This window comes from Urocitellus parryii, chromosome 4, assembly GCF_045843805.1.
Source record: "Urocitellus parryii isolate mUroPar1 chromosome 4, mUroPar1.hap1, whole genome shotgun sequence".
Lineage (NCBI taxonomy): Eukaryota > Metazoa > Chordata > Mammalia > Rodentia > Sciuridae > Urocitellus > Urocitellus parryii.
This window is the reverse complement of record NC_135534.1, coordinates 28,535,341-28,558,314: the sequence shown is the minus strand read 5'-3', so window position 1 is coordinate 28,558,314 and position 22,974 is coordinate 28,535,341.

Below are 22,974 nucleotides of genomic sequence, written 5' to 3'. Positions count from 1 at the left end.
ATTGTTTCTGTCATGTCATGTAACATTAAAAAATACAGACTTGATTATACAGGTTATAAATTGGCACAAATCATGAAATGAGTATTGGTGTGGTGGCAAGAACCCATTCTGTTTTCTGATGATTATGTTCAAAGATAATTTGAACAGCCAGGCCATGTACTTCATTGAAGATAGTATATTTATTTGTTGATATTCCTCACCCCCCTTCTTTCATCACTCTTCTAAATGTTCAATACAAAACACACCTAAAATCAAAACTGAAAAGTAACAAGTCATTCAGAATAATTTCTATCAAGGAAAGGATAGAAAATGGAATGATGTTTTATACAAACTTGGACCAGTATCAGGGGTCAAAACTCAGTATTTCCTTATACAGTACCACATATGTTAGATTATTTACATTATAGAGAAAACCTTATGTGCTAATGAAAAAACCCTATATGTTAATGCCTAACTTCAGTTCTCTCAAGTTAATCTTAATAATGCACTCGTTCTATACTTGTATCAAATTTCCCTGAGCTATTTTGTGAATAAAACATTGAGGTTAGTTTCTAATTATTTATTCTCAAAGGAAGACATTTTCAGCTTTCTGTAGTTTGTGAAGAAAAATTAAGTAAATATGCTTCTTTATTTAAAATGGTCTATGTAAGAGTTGACATTCAACAGACATAAGGATGTCTATTTTGCATTGTGATGTGTATCCATAGAAACAGCATGACCCTGCCCAGTTTTCTTGTCATGTCTTCTTAATTCTCTCTTCAATAAGATGAAGTACAACAGGGGATAGTTCCCCTAATTAATGCATCCTTCCTGTCCACACTGCCAGCACTAGAGGACATAAATAATGGTCAACAAATGTATTTCATTGTTCATTGTTACAGCATGTATAGATTTTTGCCAATAGCTATGCTTTTCTGTTTGTTCTTCCTCTTAGTTTGCTACCATGTTTCACACCTATGGCACAACATTTCCTTAGTTTCACAAGGTAGAATGACAGGTTTCTTAAGAGTCTGCCAAGCAATGTAATACACATATAGGAGCCTAGAAATATACATCTGGATAACTTCAATGCCCTCCTAAGGATGTGCAGTGTTCTAGTCTTTTGCCAATGATAAACCCTCTTTCTCACATTCTAATTAGGTCTAATGAGCAAAGAAGCCATATTTATTTTTTAGGATAAGACTTTATCAATTAAGAGGTCTCAGATCATCGTGTCATTATTTGCTTCTCCACAATATGCAGGTCCTTAATTTGGGTTATAAGATTTTATTCTCTCATCTGATGAGAGCAGAATTGACATACCAGGAAAGAAAGAAAGAAAATACTTAGTTACAAAGCCAGTGTCCTCTACTCATGAACATGGAAAAAAACCATATAAACTTAGCTAAACTTAGCTCCAATTACCTTGTCGACCTTCTTTCCAAGCCATCATTGTCCTGTATTTCTGCCCATTTTCTTTTCTACTGAATGAAGGAATATGAAGGAATATGCCATTAGGAATAAGTTCTTCATCAGAACACAAATATTAGTATTGTATTTGTGTCTTTGATTTGTTACAAACTAATAGCAATATAACAATAACTATACAAAAATCAAACAATGACAACTTGTTACAAACAAATTTTTAAATCTATTATAGTTACTGCATTCTTTCGAAGTGTATGACAGGTCAAAATACTTATCATTGGTTTTTTTAAGAAAGTTAATAAAACTGAAAGTTGTATGATTACGAGAAGTTTCTACTAATTGATTAGTAGAAAAGTTTCTCTAAAATCTTTTCTCTTTTGAATTTTATTTTCAATTGACAAATAATATATATGTGCTAGGAGAGGCATTTTTATATGTATATATTATGGTGTGATTAAACCAAACTAATTAATGCATTAATTAATGTCAGATGATAACATTCGTTTTTGTCATGAAAATGTTTAAAATCGACTCTTCTTTCAATTTTGAAATATACAGTATATGGTTATTCATTTTAGTCACCATGCGGAGGAGCTATATTAACCAAAATATCCCTCCTGTCTAACTGGAACTATAATAAAATAAATGGGTAGAAATTAAAAGGCAAGATCAAGCATGGTTTGCAATTATACTAAGTCAATGCCTGCTTCAAATTCTCCATATGTATTCATTTATTCATTCTTCGGCCAACAATTTCGAGAACCTACTGTGGGCCAGACACTCACATAGGCCTTATTGAGTCATTAGGGAAGAAAAAAAGACAGTTATTCCTTGTGGGTGTCCTTCTTCTGGCATTTATTTTTCTAGCGTGTCCCATTGTGTGACTGTGACCAAATCCATGGCATGACATACATAGCTTCTAGTGTCTGCCATGTATCTAGAACTCCGGCAGACCTGGTGTGAAATGTGGATTCAAATACTAGTTATCTCTGTGAACTCTGACATTTCCTTTCACTTCTGTGATCCTATTGCCCATATTTATTACAAGAGAATAAAACACCTGGCAGTGTTCAAATAATTGAACAAAGTAATGTACAGAATATTCTCTAAAAATGTTAGTACTTCTTCTGTGATTAAAACATATATAGAATTTTAGGTTAAAAATAATATTATTTCTTCTAAAGCTTCCTGGAATGACCATTTTAATGATTTGTATTTTCATTTTCCCAGAATAGAAAAACCATCCACCCTACCTTTTTTTTTTTGAAATGTGACATGTATTTATGTCAAAAATAATAATAATACTGCTGATCTCCTTCCCTCCATCATTCAAAAGTCTCAGAGGTGATAAAAGAATCTCAAGTCTCCAAGAGGAAGAAAGGGATTCATGAAGGCACACTTTTCCTTCAACCAAATGCATTGTACTTTCTCTCAAAACTAAAGTTTACAGTTCATAATGGCCTGTTGTCTAGATTAATAAAAAGAACTGTGACTTTGTAAGCACCTGCTAGGTAGCACAGTAATGAATAGTAAACTGCGTAATCAGATTCAGAGCCAAGAAAAATTGGACAGCAGAATTTCACTTCTGCACAGTTGCTTATCTCAGTGAAAGTTCTTTATATGATAGCTGCAGCTGTGGACACTCTCTGAAGTGGACTTTCCCAAGGAGTCCAGCAATCCTTGCTGAAGATTATCTAGTTCAGGTTAGTGCCCCCTCCTATTGCAATAACTGTGTTCCAAACAGGATTATGTATACAAATCTTGCAGTTGGAAGGCAAATCCATAAGGAGAAAATGAGATAATACTGGGCTATTTATTGTGATGATCCATGAAATTTCTTCTGTGTTGCCAAAGTGTAGACATCAGAGTTGTGTTTAGTTTAGTCATGATATTCAATTACGAGTTATAAAGCAAATAAGTTTAGAGGCCTTAGACAATAAGCAGAGTTTCATCACAGGTTCCTCTCAAGCTGTCCCTTGGTTCTAACAAATAGTCACAAACCTGGGTGAGAGTCAAGGCCCAAACTGAGAGGAAAGATTTCAGTTGTTGGTTCAAAGATACTTGGCATCACTGAGTCAACGCACCAACCTGCTTCACAGAATGTAGGGGACCAAGTAGCTCATCTAATGAGTGAGACAAACAAAAAGCAGTTCCTCTTTAAAAAAACAGCAAGTGGGGGCTGGAGTTGTGGCTCAGTGGTAGAGCACTTGCCTGGTATGTATGAGGCCCTGGGTTCAATCCTCAGCACCTCAGCACCGCATATAAATAAATAAAAGAAAAGATCCATTTACAATTTAAAAATATTTTTAAAAACAGCAATTGGTTTTCATACCACTTCTTTTCTTTCACTTGTGAAAGAGGCTGAGATGTGAAATAAAAAAGTGGAGGGGACAGTCTTTCTTGTAGGAAGTCTGATTCCAAAGACACATCAGTAAGAAATTGTGAACTGTGTTCTCAGAGTCTGGAAAAGTAACTTGGCACAGATTTAACCATGATCTTGGATTATCTCCCCAATCCTTGCTTACCCAAGGCAAATAATAAAACTGCCCTCTGCAGAATTTGTATCTCCAGAAGAAACCTTGGATGTCAAGTTCAAAGGTGAAGAAGAGATGGGCTGTAATATAAGTTAATGATCTACTTTTACTCTCAAGTGGGCAAGGAAAATATTCAGAAGGAATATGAGAATGAAAATGGAATTTTGACTGCAGCAGTCTGCTGATTTACATAGTTCCCTGAAAAATATTAATATAACTAATGACCAATAGGCATGGCGGTACATGCCTGTAAACCCAGCTTCTCCTTGGGAAACTGAGGCAGAAGGGCCACAATTTCGAGAACAGTCAACTAAGACCCTATCTCAAAAGCTGTGGGGTTTTGACTTCACATCTCAGCCTCTTTCACAAGTGAAAGAAAAGAAGGGTGCTTTTGCTGATATGAAAACCACTTGCTGTTTTTTTAATATTATTGATGATGAGCACCAAACACACACACACACACACCACACACACATGCGTGTGTGTGTGTACATACATATATATGTAATTAATATGACATTTATTGAGCATTTGTTCCTGTATAAAATATAATATGGAACAAAATTTTGAATATATTTTATATTAAAGAGTGCAGGACATATGAAAGCAACCTACATATTTCTGAGAATTATGTTTTTATATACCATGTCCATTACTTTAACCTGACACTCTGACTAGCACCACTTGTTTTCCTTTTTTCATTGATTAAATGTGGCACATAAAAGTCAAAAGACCTTGCCCTAGGTCATATCAGCAGCAATTAAAGGACCAGGCTGTTTACAATCAGCAGAACAGAAAAAGTGAGGTTTGTGTACTGATGCTCCCAGCCTTTAGCTATGTACCTGAGCCTTTAATACTCTAGCTAGGAACCTGAGACTTCACTATTCATTTTCTAAGAGGGCTGTAAAACACATGATTTCAGCACCAGTACTGAGATCCAAATAATCACATTGCTTTGTATAGTATAGTCCTCAGAGTCAGAAGGACAGTAGCAGCTCAGTCTAGGATTATGGGTAGACAGTGATTAAGAGAATGAACAGTGAAGGCAAGACATTGAGTCCCAAGTCCATGTTGAATAGGTCAGCAGGGCAAATTCCATGTTCTATAAGCATTTCACAGAATTAAATAACCCAGCTCCCGCCTTACTTGGTGTTTTAGTTGAAGAGAACAATGAACATTAATGAATTTTATGTGCAGATCCCTGGAAAAACAAACAAAAAGGCCTAAGGTTTTGTCTGGTTTTACATATGACCCCACAAATGTGGGGTGCGATTTCTTCTGTGAAGGGCATGGAGGTAGATTTTCTGAGCAGAGCAGGAGCTGGGAAGGGAATCTTCAGGGAGGAAGCTGCTGTTGTTTCTAACGATGCAGGTGTGGGGCAGCTCTGCTGGGTCAGGTGCTGGGATTAAGAGGATGCAGCACATCAGCCCTCTCCACTGGCTTCCCTCTGAAGAGTGGCCTGGCTTTGCCCATGGCCCTGGGCATGTCCCTGATGGCTCTGCTCTCTGAGTCTGTCTGTGGATTGTATTGATGGATAGAATGCAGCGTTCTTTAAAATGTAATGATTTTCGTCTTCCGCAGCTAAAAACTTGAAGTCTCTCATAGTTAAAACACCGTAATAAAATTGTCAATTTTATGTAGGTCACTTTCCCTCAACTTGAATCCCTTTTGAGACAACTCTATACCACATTCAAGTTATATCTCCATTATCGAGAACATGCAAGTTACTTTTTTATTTGTTCTTCTTAGATATGCATGACAGTAGAATGTGTTTTTATATAATACATACATGGAGTATAACTTCTGGTTCTTGTGGTCATACATGATATGAAGTTACACTGGTCATGTATTCACATATGAACACAGGAAAATTATGTCCATTTAATTCTACCATCTTTCTTATTCCCATCCTTCTCCTTTCCCTTTATTCCCATTTGTCTAATCTAATGAACTTCTTTTTCTCCCTCCCCTTATTGTTCGTTAGCATCCACATATCAGAGACAAAATTCAGCCTTTGGGTTTTTTTGGGACTGGTTTATTTCACTTAGCATTATGGTCTCTAGTTCCATCTATTTACTGGCAAGTGCCATAATTTCATTCTTCTTTATGGCTGAGTAATATTCCATTGCATATATTCATTCATCAGTTGAAGAACCACTTTGTTGGTTCCATACCTTAGGTATTGTGAACTGAATTGCTATAAACATTGATGTGGCTGCATCACTATAGTATGCTAATTTTAAGTCCTTTCGTTATATACTAAGGATTGGGATAGGTGGGTCAAATGGTGGTTCCATTCCAAGTTTTCTGAGTTATCTCCACACTGCTTTCTAGAGTAGTTGTACCAACTTATATTCCCACCATTTAGAACATATAAGGCACACAATAAAATAATGAATTGGAAAGATCTAACATATTCACAAGTAAGAAGTATTACTTGGATTAGAGTAACAACCTACAACCTTTAAAAATTTTACATATATATATTATACAACACATTATGTAATTATATATTACATATACTATGATATATTTATATATAGCATAGTATGATAGACTACATAAATTGATACAATATATACCATGTTACATATAAATATATACTTATATATTTGTATATGTTATATGCAATTCTATATATTATGTACAATATACATAATTGGGGAGAATTTGCACAAAATGACTTTTAACTAAACATGAATTTTTAATCTTAAGGTTTTATTTAAAGCAGTTGTCACTATAAATTATAATTTTCACAATTACACAATTAAAATCACCTAAATGACAAATATACTCATAATTTTTAAAATCACTTAGATATAATGTTAAGATGGTATAGTTACAGAAAAGGATACAGAGAGTATTTAAATCTTGATCGTGGATAGTTTTCCCCTCAGACTGGAGATTATAATTGTACCAGGTAATAACTAGGTTAATTCATTTGGCAGGACCAGTATTTAACAGACAAAGAGTTTGGGATGTAAAGTAGTGTCAGGAGATCACAGCTAGTGGTGAAGTACTTTTATGATTAAACATGATTGGTGTGTGTATATATATATATATATATATATATATATATATATACACACATATATATATATTTAATGATTATACTAGTTATAAGTTTAATCTACTCTCCTGTAATGTATAACATTTTCTATCCATCTAATCACAAACATCTTGTTATATAACTGGGTAAAAAATCTGTCATTATTTGAACTTTCTTTGGTCTTATTAGTTCAAACTTTCTGAAAACAATATAAAATGTTTGGATTTAATTCTCTATTAATGAGAAGAGAGTATAGATGTGCTTTAGGTGATATAAACCAGCAGAATCTGAGATGCTAAATGGTCCTATGACCAGTTTGGCCAAATGAATATTTAATTAGCATCAGTTGCTTTACTTTTTAAATTATGAATAGCATATATACTTTTTTGAATGTTATATATGATCATTTTAATCTCTTGTGCATTATAATAACTGCTTGCTTATGTTTGCCAAGAATCATACTCTTTCTAAGCAGAACTACTGCAAAATGAAAATGAAGAAATATCCTTCAAAAGCACAATAGATTAACTTCAGTATATTCCCAAATGGAAATCTGTTTAGCAACAGGAATATATAATGCAAATGATGCTAATATTTTGAGTAAAAGAAGCAATACTCAAAGAAGCACATACATAATATCACTCAAATAAATTAGAGAACCAGGAATAACAGTTTTATAAATCAGAAAGGTGATTTTCCTTGACATCAGTGGTTGGAATATTGTTATAGTTTAGATATGAGGTGTCCCCAAAAAGTTCATGTAGGAGGTAGGAATGTTCTGAAGTGAATTAACTAGATTTTGAGAGCTGTAATTCAGTGGATTAATCCATTGATATGGATTAACTGGGTGGTAACTGCAGGCAGTTGGATGTGGCTGGAGGAAGCAGGTCACTGAGGGTGCACCTTTGGGGTTTCTAGTTTGTCCCTGGTAAGCAGAGCTCTCTCCCTCTCTGCTTCCTGGTGGCCATGTCCTGAGCTGATTTCCTCCACCACATCCTTGTGCCATAATGTTCTCATCTCAGGCCCAGACCTGTGGGGTTGGTTGTCTATGAACTAAGACCCTCTGAAAATGTGAGCCAAAATAATCTCTTCCTTCTCTAATTGTTCTTGACAGGTCTTTTGGTCATAGTCATGAAAATGCTGATTAAAACATTGGTCATGATAAATTTAGTGATTGGAATTTTTAAACATAAATCTAAAATAGTACATTGTGGGCTGGGGATGTGGCTCAAGCGGTAGCGCGCTCGCCTGGCATGCGTGCGGCCCGGGTTCGATCCTCAGCACCACATACCAACAAAGATGTTGTGTCCGCTGAGAACTAAAAAATAAATATTAAAAATTCTCTCTCTCTCTCTCTCCTCTCTCACTCTCTCTTTAGAAAAAATAAAAAAAAAATAGTACATTGTTGGGGCATGGTAAAATGGCTATAGTTGGGATCCCTTGCTGGAGTTTCTGGCAGGCTTTGTTATGTTTTTAGTATGTAACCAAAGTCATGAATTGGTCATATTGTGAATGTGTACTCAAGGTCATGAACACTCTGATTTAATGTATGTACTCAAGGTCATTCATAAATATTTGCTTGTGAATCTGAGTTCCCTTATGTGACCTATTGATACTGTTTGGCCTGCATAGAAAAAGAGCCTATGGAAATGGTTCAGAGTCTGACGAGGGGCTACTGCTGCCTCTAAATAAAGGATGACCTACATTTCAACCATACCTCACATCTTTCAATGGCAGATCCCTGAACCTTGCTGCCCAGGCCTGAGCCTCACCCCTTCACCCCACACACCTGTTCAACCTGTGTTTCCTGTCAAATGCTTTATGTCTTAATGATTGCATTTTAGATTGTGATGATTTTCAATCATTCTTCCAAACACAACCATCAGAGGAAAAAAAAAAAAACTGGTGAAGGACTGTGAGTCAAGCAAGAAGGACAGTTATATTTATACAAAGAAGGTCCCACATACCCCCATCTCATTTGACCTACAATTGAGCCAATAGAGCTCATCTCTCAGTTGGAGTTGAGAGCATGTGATTTGGAACCTTCTAAAAGCCTCCAAGAAGAGAAGTACAGCTATCACTGGAGGAATGCCTGACATATGTCCTAGAGCCTTGGTGACTGTCCTCTGTCTAATGGCAGTGGACATGGCAGTAAGGCCTCTAGCTTCATTCCTCCAGCCCTTATGGCTTGCAGAGCAAAGGGAGTTTTGCAGTGGCAACATTGACAGACACGAGGAGCAACCAGCAGGGACTAATGCATGAGCCAGTACTTACAGTTCAAGCCCAGGATGCAGTACAGGGTTGGTAGTCCAGAGCAGTGGATTCCACTTATGTCCAAGTGGAAGTTCCCTGTAATCAGGATGACATCCACTCAGCTTGATTTCAGGCAGTCTCATAGAATAAACAGCAGGTCAGTCCAGTGAAAGGATTCGTGTACCAGACCGCCATCTTGGAACTGAAATATTGGTGTCAGGTCCCAGGATGACCTCATAAGGAAAAGTCCTAGAATACATTAGAGCATTTATCAACTGCACATGTGGATGTCAGAGGGATTGTAGAGCTGGGGAGAGTCTTCAAAATCATAAATGGCTCCTGGAGCTCACATCAATATTGGATCGTTCAGCTGAAATGTTGGGGTCAGCCCCATCCCATCTCAGGCACTGAAGGAGGATTTAGGAAATGTTGAGAGAGTCATGGAAAGCTCAGGGTCCTCTGAGGTACGGGGCCCAAGGTATAATTTTTCCTTGGCCTCTAGTGTAGATATTCCAGATAAAATTTTAATACGAACATCTTAATTCTTTACATCTCCTTAGAGTAGAGGAAAAATTATTTAAAACACTGAGGAAAGCATAACTGAGATTTAGGGGGCAAGGTATCTGACATCTGTGACTCATATTTAATGTTTCCCTCTTTGAATGTTGGCTAAGTTTGCACATCACCTGTCTGTTGGACAGGTGAAGTGGTGGGGTGGGATTTTAGCAAGAATACAGGGTTTTAGCCATTTTCTTTTCATGCCAAGGATAACTTTGTTCAAGAATTTATTTACTGACATAAAAATTTTAAAAGAACAACTCACTTGGAATTAAATCAGCTTATGTAGATACACTGTACATTTGATACAGAGAAAGTTGTCCTAAACTTGTGAAATCTCTTTTAATCCTAAACTGAACATTAAGGATTTCAAGATTTATGGGAATTGTTATACTTTTAAAATACTTACCTCTAGGTGGAAAATATTGTTATGGTGAGATCACAATAAATCACCAAGTTGATTTTAAAGCAGAAGATAGAACCATCTTTATTCACTAGCTGGCGAGCCAAGGGGCAGGCTGCAAGTCGACACCCTTCAACCCCCTCCAAGTGCTAGAGTATACCTTCGTAGTCCCAAACCACATTAATCATAAATGGCTGTTGCTATGATTCAAAACCATAAGCAAACATCATGAGATCTAAAATCATGAGCAGAAGCGGAAGGGGGTCAAAACAACCCTAGTTGAATACAAGTTAAAGAATGGTTACTAACGTGTAGACAATCATTCTTTGACAGGGTACATTGTCCAGGAAAAAATGGGAACCAAAAAGAGAACAATTTTACATTTTATAAGAAGATGATTTATCAAGAGCTCTGTAATGTTTGGAACAATCAATTAAAAAAAAAAACTAAAAAAAAAAGGAGAAACATTTGCATTTGTAAGCAGGGTGTGCTAAGTAGGATTAGGATAGTAGAGGCCGAGTTTTCTCAGAGGAGAAGCATTTTTTTTAAGAGAGAGAGAGAGAGAGAATTTTTTAATATTTATTTTTTAGTTTTCGGAGGACACAACATCTTTGTATGTGGTGCTGAGGATCGAACCCAGGCCGCACGCATGCCAGGCGAGCGCGCTACCGCTTGAGCCACATCCCCAGACCGGAGAAGCATTTCTTACATGACAGTCTCAGGATAAAATGGAGTCTGGTTATTGCCCATATAGCCTGGCTCATAACAATATTAGTTTCAGTTTAATGAGAACATTAAATTATTTTTTCTTTAATATCTGGACTTTTCTTTATTTCCTTTTTTCTTACCATTTTTTGTCCATGTATAGAATTGATGACTTTATCTAACTGGCTTAATATTAAACTGCTTCTAATTTACATTCAAAGTTATTGACAGAAAGTGCTATTATCTGATAAATCTGGTTTCTTTCCTTGTCAGGCTTATGACCTTTTAATTCCTGTCAGTATATGGTTACCTGGTAACCAGAGAAGTTTTAAGTTGAAACCCCTATTCTTGTTTCTATGTCAACCACTCCGCACAAATCTCTTCTTCATTAATGTAGAATAAGCACCTAATAAATTAATTTATGCTAAATGTAACTGAATATATTTTTATACTGACTGTTTTAAGGAAAAAATTGGTTTTCTTATAAGGACAATTCATCATAACATAAAACCACAATATTTTAATATACAGAACACAGTTTCTTAATGACAAAACACCTTCAAAAAGCTAGGCTATTTCTTCTGATTAGCTATTTTTATTCAGGCCTTGGAGGAATACCTTAGTGAGAAACAGAAGTTATAGAAACAAAAAGGAGTCTGAATTGATGATAAGAAGGTTAATGTGTTGACTTTGTAAGATTTATTTCAAGGTCTTAGAGATGAACAAGAATGAAGAAGATGCAGTAGACAATCAATAGTGAATCTATGAATCACTTTTTCATAAATTTAGTCAATGGTATTGATTGTATCCATGCACAGGATGCTCTATGTTAACAGTGGGGAAGAAAATACCATCAGAGATCTTTTTAAATTTTTTGAATTTTAATTTGTTATATATGACAACAGGATGCATTACAATTCATATTACACATACAGAGCACAATTTTTCATATCTCTGTATACAAAGTAGAGTCACATCCTTTGTAGTCTTCATACATGTACTTAGGGTAATGATGACCATTGCATTGCAATGGTCATCATTCCTACCCTCTTTCCTACCCCTGTTCCTCCTATCTTCCTCTCCCTCCCATTTTCCCCTTCTACCTACCTAGAATTCATTTAATTCTCCCATCCCTCACCCCACCCCAGCATATTATAGATCAGCATCTTTGAATCAGAGAAATGATTCAGTATTTGTTTTTTTGTGATTGGTTAATTTCACTTAGCATTATATTCTCCAGGTCCATCCATTTACCTGAAAATGCCATGATTTTATTCTATTTTAATGCTGAATAATATTCCATTGTGTATATGTACCACATTTTCTTTATCCATTTATCTACTGAAGAACATCTAGGTTGGTTCCACAGCTTGGCTATTGTGAATTGTGCTGCTATAAACATTGAAGTGGCAGTGTCCCTGCAGTATGCTCTTTTTAAGTCCTTTGGGTATAGACCAAGAAGTGGGATAGCTGGGTCAAATGGTGGTTCCATTCCCAGTTTTCCAAGGACTCTCCATACTGCTTTCTATATTGGCTGTACCAATTTGCAGTTCCACCAGCAATGTATGAGTATGCCTTTTCTCCCACATCCTCACCAACACTTACTCTTTTTGTATTCTTGATAGCTGCCATTCTGATTGGAGTGAGATGAAATCTTAGAGTAGTTTTGATTTGCACTTTTCTAATTGCTAGAAATATTTAACTTTTTAAATATATTTGTTGTTTGATTGTATATCTTATTCTGAGAAGTGTCTGTTCAGTTCCTTGACCCATTTATTGATTGGGTTATTCATTTTGTTTGGTGTTAAGATTTTTGAGTTCTTTATATATTCTAGAGATTAGTGCTCTACTAATTTGTTCCCAATTAGTAGGCTCTCTATTCACCCCACTAATAGTTTCTTTTGCTGAGGAGAAGCTTTTTAGTTTTAATCTATCCCATTTACTGACTCTTGAGATGAATTTTTATGCTATAGGAGTCTTATTAATGAAGTTGGGGCCTAATCTGACATGATGGAGATTTGGGTGTACTTTTTCTTCTAATAGATGAAGCGTCTCTGGTTTAATTCTTACGTCCTTGATCCACCTTGAGTTAAGTTTTGTGCATGGTGAGAGATAGGGATTTAATTTCATTTTGTTGGATATGGATTTCCAATTTTCCCAGCACCATTTGTTGAAGAGGCTATCTTTTCTCCAATGCATGTTTTTGGCGCCTTTGTCAAATATAAGACAACTGTAATTATGTGGGTTAGTCTGTGTGTCCTCTATTCTGTACCATTGGTCTACAAGTCTATTTTGATGCTAATACCATGCTGTTTTTGTTACTATTGCTCTGTAATATAATTTAAGGTCTGGTAAAGTGATGCCACCTGCTTCACTCTTTGGGTTAAGTGTTGCTTTAACTATGCTGGGTGTCTTATTTCCACCAGAAATCTTATAATGTACAAGAAACATTACTTAAAGAACAAAACTTAAACTGAATTAAAAATCCAATTGTGATAAGTGAAACATTGACAAGATTAACAAAATCTGTATAGAAGTTTTCAACATAGTTCTTATTTTACTGTGGGATTGGCATTAAATTTGTCTGCAAAAATTGTATCTAAGAGATGAAATCTGATTGAGGAAATGGAGATACCTAAGTCCAAGAGGGAATAAGAGATTGTTAAATTAGAAGTAGTGGATCTAAAGCATGATTTTGGAGTGGAGGGGTAGGTTGTTGGAAATGAATATGGAACCCACAGGCAATGTTCTTCATAGCCCTTGAGTTACAGGGTGGTCAACTTAGGTAGGCAAGTGAAAACCCAGGATGATGGCAATGGGTAAAGTGTAGATGTGCCCTTTTCCAAAGACTTCAGTAAGGAATCTTTACTACAGATTCTCTAAATGTGACCCTCAGTGATCTCTACCTCCTGGTAGGCATAATTTTGTGTACTTCCCTCCCATCGAGTGTGGAAAGAAACTGTTACTTGCTACTAAACAAGAGAATCCAACAAAGGTAATGGGTACATAGATTCATAATATGCTTGCATCTGGCTTGTTCAAGGAAATTGCTATGTTTTGTGCTGATGTTTTGTGTTTTGTGTCAAAAAGAAACAAAAATACCCAACTGAGAGTAGACCTCAGCTGACAACCAGAAAGAAACTCAGGCCCTTGATTCTACAAAGAACTGGATTCTACCAACAACCACATCAGCTTAGAAGCAGACTCTTCCTCACTCAAAACTGGAAAGGGATGCCCCAGCTTGACTGCAGGCATCTGAGAACCCAGTTAAACCCCGTCTGAAATCCTGACCCACAGAAACAGTGGGACAAAACTGTCTGTAGTTTCAAGCCACTGAGTCAATTAACAACAGAGGATAAGACTTAATTTGTATAACAAATATAAAGAAGGCGAATGTAGTCATACCCTTGGCACTAACATGTGTCTTTTGAACCTGGAAAAATGACTTTACTTCCTTGGAACGTGTTTGCCTACCACTATGCTAGACACAATCCTATTCGGCACTAAACACAATGGCTAATTTATGGCAAATAATTTTTTTTAAGGTTAAAATGAATACACGATATGGACTGGGCATACTAATATAAGGCCCTAAGTGTTCATGTTGGCCATCATCATTATACTTATTATGTAGAGTATTTCTGGAAACAGCATGGTTTTAATATAGTCATAGAATTAACACATACAAAATGACTTGCACATTGCTTGGATCTCATGTGACGATAGTTGTCAATATCTGTTGCAAGGGGAAGTAATCATTAAGATCTGAAGACTATTAGGCAAACCACAAAAGGAAAATCATCTGAATCCTTGTGAGGCTCATGACATAAGGCACGCATACTTTGGCAAATATGACATCCTCATTAAGAGGTAATGTTTCTCCAGCATCAACTTCTCATAAATCCTGCATGTCTATTGGAATATGTAACCACTAAAAATTATTAATGCGATCACAATTTTTGCAAAATGTTTATCATTTCTAGTAAAACCACCATGTGATTATTACCATTCCACAGCTTAAGGTTAAGCAGCATTTACTGATTTTGCTATTGGGGTGATTTAATGCCATGTCAAATCTGCAGAATGGTAAAATACCTTCAGGTAGGCAGTATCTTTCATCCACAAATCCCTGCTATTTACAGCTATCAAAACATATCATTACAAGCAAAAGACAGGGAGATAGAAGTGAACAAATACATGCATTATTCAGAAACTGTTTTTTTTTCTCTTCTGCTAGCTTTCTCAAAGATTTCTTTTCTTAGGGGATGCCCAGAAGCATGCATTTAGATTAGTTTATTAACAAGATCATTAATCAGGAATCCATGTTTCAAGATGTCTTGTTGATTAGCAAGTAAAGAAAAAAAAAGATTCCTATGTGATGATGTGGAATGTAGTAAAGTTGCAATACATTCATAATTATCTCAATTATTATTTATTAATTTAACAGTTCAGAAAATTAAACAAAATGTTACATGTTTAATGTATACATTGTAAGACAAAACACATGTTTTGCTGAGATTTAAGCTATTTTTCCAGCTACGATTTATTTTTTATTTTACCAAACATTGTCAGCCGAACATAGAAATATCCTCAATTCTACTTTCTGGATGAGAAAAATGAGGTCAGGAGATTCGCCTAACACTGAGAAGGACTGGTAAGCCCATCTCTGATGGCTAACAATGATCTCTTCCCATGTTCTTTTTTTGATTGCCTCCTACCTAATGAAACCTGTGACTTGTGGTCAGAAAAATTCTTTTTGTGAACTTCATCCATGTTGGTAGGTTAAAAAGATAATAATATTATCTAGCTGATAGTATTGGAATGAAATTATTAGACCTAAGGAATTTCAGAGAACATAGATATTTTAAGTCTTAGTATTTAAATAGCATACTCTTCATGTTTTAATAAATTAATAGTAAGTTTGTGTTCTAATATTCCATTCTAGAACATATAAAAATTCTATAAAAATAAGTATCTTAAAATATATGTAAGACATTGATTTTATAGGTCAGTCCTCATCATAAACTATGTTTGAATTCAAATATTCTGGTTTTAAAGAAAATATATCTATTGTTAGAATAAAATCAATATTTTTGATGATGTTCTTTAATTATGTTTCCACCTGTATATATGTTATCTGGATAATGACTTTCATACTAAACATAACTCATATGATTTTGGATAATAACACAAATGTGAAAGAAAAGCTTTCCCTTTCTTTTAGTAAAAAAAAAAAAAAGTGTAATTGATTTTACTTCAACAGGGATCCTAGATTCAAATGGATTACCTGTTTATCATGACCACTTATTAAATTTTTACACTAATTATTTTTAAAATCTTGTAAATATTACACATGTAGACCTTTTGTTAGACATTTTAAAAAGAAATCCTTTGGGGAATTTCTGCAGAAACACGTTTTCTTCAGTCATACTTATTAAATTCTTATTTTTAAGTCTTATATTGTAGTTTGTGTTTTCCATAAGAAAATTCTTTGCAGTTTCCATAGCAATTACAAACTTCAAAGGATAAAGAAGGATTGAAAAATTTCCCAGGAGCTGGTATAGCCAGAATGGTAGAGAGATGAAAGTGAATTACTTGCTCTTATTATTTTCTGTTTCAAGCTGCTTGTGTATTAGTTACTTTGCCACAATCAGTGAAATGATCAGTTTTCTATCCAGACACCTACAAAGGAACTCATTCTTATAGTAATTCCAAGACTCTCAAAAGAATGACCATTACTTCTCCATTTATGAGTAATGTTTTTTCTTAACCTTTGAGAAAGAGGAAATATAGTGGTCAAAATATCTGAAATGAATTATTTCTTTTAGAGAAATCAGCAATTCCTGGGAAACAGCCAAGAGTAATGAGATCCAGAAAATGAATGTATGACCTGAGAGAGAGATTTAACATTTGATAAGACACAGTATCTAGAGGCTTCTGTGTTTTGTCTTTAAGATGGGATACTTCATGTCTAATATACTTGTAGAGTTGAAGATTCTGTGCTATGAAACATCACTAGAACTGTTGTGTTCAAGGATTTCTATAACTAAGAATTTCCCAAATTTTTTCATAAAAATATTCTTCCATCTAATATTTATCCATCTGAAATTAATGTTTCCTGTTACCTAATGCATTACCACCCCCTCTGAACCTAATCATTGTAAACTGTGGATATTACCTAGAATGGTAATATCCAATATTGCAGATTTGATTAAATCCTGGATTTTTGAGATGGGGAAATTGTCCTGGATTATCAAGGTAAACATAATATAATCACAAGGACCTTGGTAAGAAGAAGGTGAGAAGGTCAAAATAGAAGATAGAAAGACCAGGTGATGATGAAAGCAGGGAGAGAGAAAGAGAGAAGATAATATTGTTTGACTTTGAGGATGTAAGAAGTGTCCACAGATCACGGGAAAAGGTGACCAGAGGTATTCTCTCCTGGGTCCTCTGGAGGTAATGCAGTCCTGCTGACACCTGGGATTTAGGCTTCTGATCACCAGAACTATAAAGCTGGGTTTGTGCTGGTTCAAGTAACTACATTTGTGCCAATTTGTTATAGCAGCAATAGGAAACTAATCCATCTGAAAATGAAACTATAGACACATCAAAGACAGGCAAATCTAGTCACTTAGAGAATTTCAACTTCCACTTGGAATGTCTAGAGCCACAATAAATAATTTTTAAATTATTTTTTTCTAGAATAAGTACATATGGTATCAAAATTTAAAAGAAAGCTACTAGGGACAGTTAATTTCTTAGCACACATTTTGTTAATTTCAAAGTTAATTACCTAGAAATATATATTTATATTTTTAAATTAAAGAATAAAAATTGATATTGATAAAAGGGATTCAACAAAATTATGACATAATAATTTCAGTTTTTGAGCTTTTGTACATAGTTTATTGAATGTTAATAAAATCTACAAAAATAGTTTCAAAGGCCATGTAAAAACCATAAAACATATTGCTTGTTAAGGAACTATCAATAACTATCCTTATTTTATTGGCAAGAAATAAATTCTGAAAATTCTGTAATTTTCACTATAGAAAAAAGCATTTTAATTACTATAAGATTTGGTACTTATGTCTAGGAACATAGAATCTATATTAGTACTACTTATCACTAAATCCCAAGTGTGTGACTTAAAACTTTGACTATTCCATGCTACCCCTATTCATCTACAAAATAGTTTAAAATAATACATTGTGGTAAGGATTACGTGAGCTGATACATGTAGAACTTGATAAGTGGCTGATACATTGTAAATAAAGTTTAAGTGCCTTACCTATTTTTGTTGCTATTTCCATTTGATTCCTGATCAGTATTACAAAATACGGTTACATTAATAACACTGTTCTTGTGTTCCATTATTAAATGAATGCATTCCTAATCTCAAAATGATTTACAGAATCCCCTCTAATTTCTACTTAATTCATCTAAAGAAATGCTAATATTTAAATAATGATTGATTTATGCAAAAAACAGCTATGAGTTATGGGTTTCTCCCCTTCTATTTTTAAAACAGTTTGTCTTGTAAAGACAAAGTCTTTTTTAAAATTTAAATTAAATTAATTTTATTAACTAACACATAAGACATAAAAAGTGTATTTACTAATGGGCTAACGTGAGATTTTCACACATGTATATTATGCAATGTTTAAATCAAGTTAAATGTATCGGTAATCTCAAACATTTGTAGTGTGTTTACAGTGAAAACATTCTAAATCCTATCTTGTAAATTTTTGAAATATCCAATACAGTATCAATAGCAATAGTTACCTTTCTGTGAAATAAATAGCACAGCAGAACTTCTTGCTCCTAATTGTAACTCAGTAACCAACCTTTCCCCATCTCTTCCTTCTGTACTCTTCCCAGACTTTATCTGCATCTTGGATGAGATAACTCTTTTAGTTTCTGCCTATGAATGAGATCATGAATACTTTCTTTTGACATTCTATACCTGGATAACCATCACCTGATATAAAGATCTCCAGTTCCATCTATGTTGCAAATGTCAAGATTTTATTCTTTTAATGGCTAAATAGTATTCCATTCTGTATATGTACCATATTTTCTTTATCCATTCATTAGTTGATAGATATTTAGAAGTTTCCTTTTCTTTGCTATTGTGAAGAGTGCTGCAACAAAGACAGTCATGGAGATTTCTCTTTGACATACTGATTTCTTTTGGATATACACCAGCAGTGGGATGCTGAGTTATATGGTAAATATCTTCAACTCAGTTAATTTGGATTCTTGGAAGATGATTTAATTTTGAAACAAAATTTTCTTGACCAGTGTTCAGATTTCTTAGGTTTTCAGTTTGAGGATAGTCTATGAATAGCTTCCATTTTAAATTTTAAACTTTTTAGTGAAAATTTATTCTTAGTGTATTTTTAATATAATGAATTTTCAAGAATTAAATTTATTACAGCAGTCTCAAACAAGTCAAGCTTTTGTCTTGCACAGTGATTTAAATCCAAGAGTTTGAATTCCATCACAATCAATGATTCATGTTTGATGGACGATATTTTAAAATCCTAACAATTATTTTACTGCAATATCTTATCAAAACTTGTCCCTGCTCTTTTAAAGCTACTGTATCTAGAGTCTATGATATCTGTAGTGAACACAGTCCAAACCTTGCTTTTTGAACCTTATTTTGGCTGGGTTTATTGCAAAATAAATAAGATAATGGAGAAAGATCAAAGTCTCTATGTATCTTTCCTTCTAATTGTTTAAGAATCTTGGGGCATGAGGGAGATTCAGAGCACAACAATGAGGTCTTAATTTGGATGATAATAGCTCACTGTACAACATATAGAATACTATGTATTAGCACTTTTATGACATTTCTATCATTATTATCCCCCATTTTTCACACAAAGAAATGGAAACATACAAGTTAGTCAGGGTGTCAAAGGGTAGATAGTGAATGCTGGAGCCGGGACTCAAATCCATAGAATTTCCATCTTTACCTGTGCTGTAGGTTTGAAGGTATTCTATCTAAAGAAGAAATCCTAGTTCTGTGGAAACAATCATAGGCATGAAAGGAGCCCAAATATAACCTGAATACCAGTGTCAAAGTTCTGGAACTAAGTAGAAGAACCTTGAGGTAAAATGTACCTAACACCAAGCCTCAAGATATTTTTGTATGAAAAAAAAAGTCTTCACTCAAATTACATGCAACCTTTTAGAGAATGGTCAGGAACCCCGGATTTCATGGAAATTTGTTATAAACATTAATATCAGATATAGAAAACATAAACTTACTTGGTTGCCCACCTGGTGTCATGGGCTGAGATTTATATTGCTGCATGAATGTAACTCATGTCTATGTCTATGCATATTGAATAGAGCTCATTTCGTCAATTAAACTTATCAGTAAACTGTTCGTGCTGCTATAAACATGGTTAATAAGATAGACATTCAACTTTGCTGGCAAAAAAATTTAGAAGCTTTACTATTTTGTCTGACTTAAATTGTAGAATTTTGACTTTCCTCAATATTTTAGTAAAATAAATGAATACCTGTATACATAAATAGAAAAATTGAAGAATGTATTACATTTTAAAAATCACTTCTAAATACTGAAATAAATGTGACATTTGAAGGCTATTTGGAATTATTTTAATAGAGACTCTCAAAATAGCAAAAGTGACATGACTATATTTTAATAACAGCTTTTATGTGAGTTACACTTTCTGAAGTTTTTCCTGCTATTAAGATCAGGCATCACTTTTAGAATGATGTTGACCTGAGGCTTAGCATAGATAGCCTTTATGATGTTGAGATATGTTCCTGTTATCCCTAGTTTTTCTAGTGTTTTGAACATGAAAGGGTGCTGTATTTTGTCAAATGCTTTTTCTGCAACTATTGAGATAATCATATGATTCTTATCTTTGAGTCTATTGATGTGATAAATTACATTTATTGATTTCCGTATGTTGAACCAACCTTGCATCCCTGGGATGAATCCAGCTGGATCATGGTGCACAATCTTTTTGATATGTTTTTTATTTCAATTTGTCAGAATTTTATTGAGAATTTTTGCATCTATGTTCATTAGAGATATTGGTCTGAAGTTTTCTTTCTTTGATGTATCTTTGGTTTTGGGATCAGGGTGATATTGGCCTCATAGAATGAGTTTGGAAGTGCTGCCTCTTTCTCTATTTCCTGAAATAAATTGTCAAGTATTGGTATTAGTTCTTCTTTAAAGGTCTTGTAGAACTCAGCGGTGTATCCATCTGGTCCTGAGCTTTTCTTGGTTGGTAAGCTTCTAATGACATCTTCTCTTTCAGCATTTGATTTTGGTCTTTTTAAATTGTCTATCTTCCTGATTCAATCCAGGCAAATTACAATTCATAATAGCCAAACTGTAGAGCCAACCCAGATTCCTTTCAGTGGGTGAATGGATTAAAAATGTAGCAAATATACACAATGGAATTTTACTCAGCAATAAAAGAGAATAAAATCATGGCATTTGCAGGTAAATGAATGGCATTGGAGACGATAATGCTAAGTGAAGTTAGCCAATCCCCAAAAAACAAATGCCGAATGTTTTCTCTGATATAAGAAGATTCATAGTGAGGTAGGGAGCATGGGAGGAATAGATGAACTCTAGATAGGGAAGAGGGGAGGGAGGGAGGGAAAGGGAGGGGGCAGGGGGTTAGCAAGGATGGTGGAATGTGATGGACATTATTATCCAGAGTACATGTATGAAGACACAAATGGGTGTCAACATACTTTATATACAACCAGAGATATGAAAAATTGTGCTAAAAACATGTAATAAGAATTGTAATGCATTCCGTTGTCATTTATTTTTTAATCAATAAAAATCATTTGAAGTGGGGAAAAATCAGGCATCACTGATTAACAAATAATGTTAATGATTTAAGCACACATCTGTCTACTTTTGTATGTATTATATGTTCTTAAAGGCTAGTTTTAGCATTATATAGGTATTATATGAAACAAATGCATGGAGAGAATCAAAATACCCCCATATTTATCCAGTTTCATTAATTTTGAATGAATTCAATCTTATTTCATACATCCTTCCAAATTCTATTTTTTTCAGTAATCTGAAATTATATTTGTCAAACTAATAATGTTTATGTGTGGGGTGTGTGTGTGTGTGTGTGTGTGTGTGTGTGATTGTTGTACTGAGGATATAGATGCAAAGAAATTTCCCTCTGTAATGAAGCTTATATTTCAGCACTTACTTTAGGAAGTGGTAGGACTACTTCCTTGCCTTGTGTTTGAACTCAGGGGAAAGTGTTTTTTGTCTTTCATCATTAACTAAGAAACTAGCCATATGTTTACATGATTCTATCAAGAAAACGTACTCTTTTCTACTTGGTTTGCAGAGAGTTCTTACTGGGAATTGGAATTGTTCAAATGTTGTATTTATGTTTATTCAAATAATCATATTTTTTTGTTTTGATTCTGTCAATGTAGTGAATGGCAATGAATCATTTTCAACGTTTAGTAAGATTTGCATGACTAGAATAAATTCCACTTGGCCATAGTGTATTTCTTTGTTATATGTATTCTGAATTCGATTTTCTAATATTTTGATCTTAATTTTTGCATATATGTTCATGTGGATTATTGAAATATGGAGACCCCCGAAGTGTCTTCAGCATCTGTGGACATGGTAACATGAGATGGGGACCGTACTCTCCCTTTCAGTTTTCTGGAAGCATTCAGATATTTTTTACATAAATAATTCTTAAAATTAACTTCTGGAACCATCTAAACATAGATTCCTTATATGAAATAGATTTCAACTAGTTGTGTATATAAATGTAGGGCCACTAATATCGATGTTTTAAATGAATAAGATTTGGTAGTTAATGTCATTCAAAAAATTCGCCATTTCATCTACTTGTCAAATTTATGAAAATAATTTTTTTAAAATATTCTTTTATTATGTATATGGTATCTATAGATTACGTAGTGATTTCGGTTATTCAATATTGATATTGGTGCTTTGGTACATATCACTGGTATTCCTGATCAGTAATTACTAGAGATTTATCAATTGTTTTTTT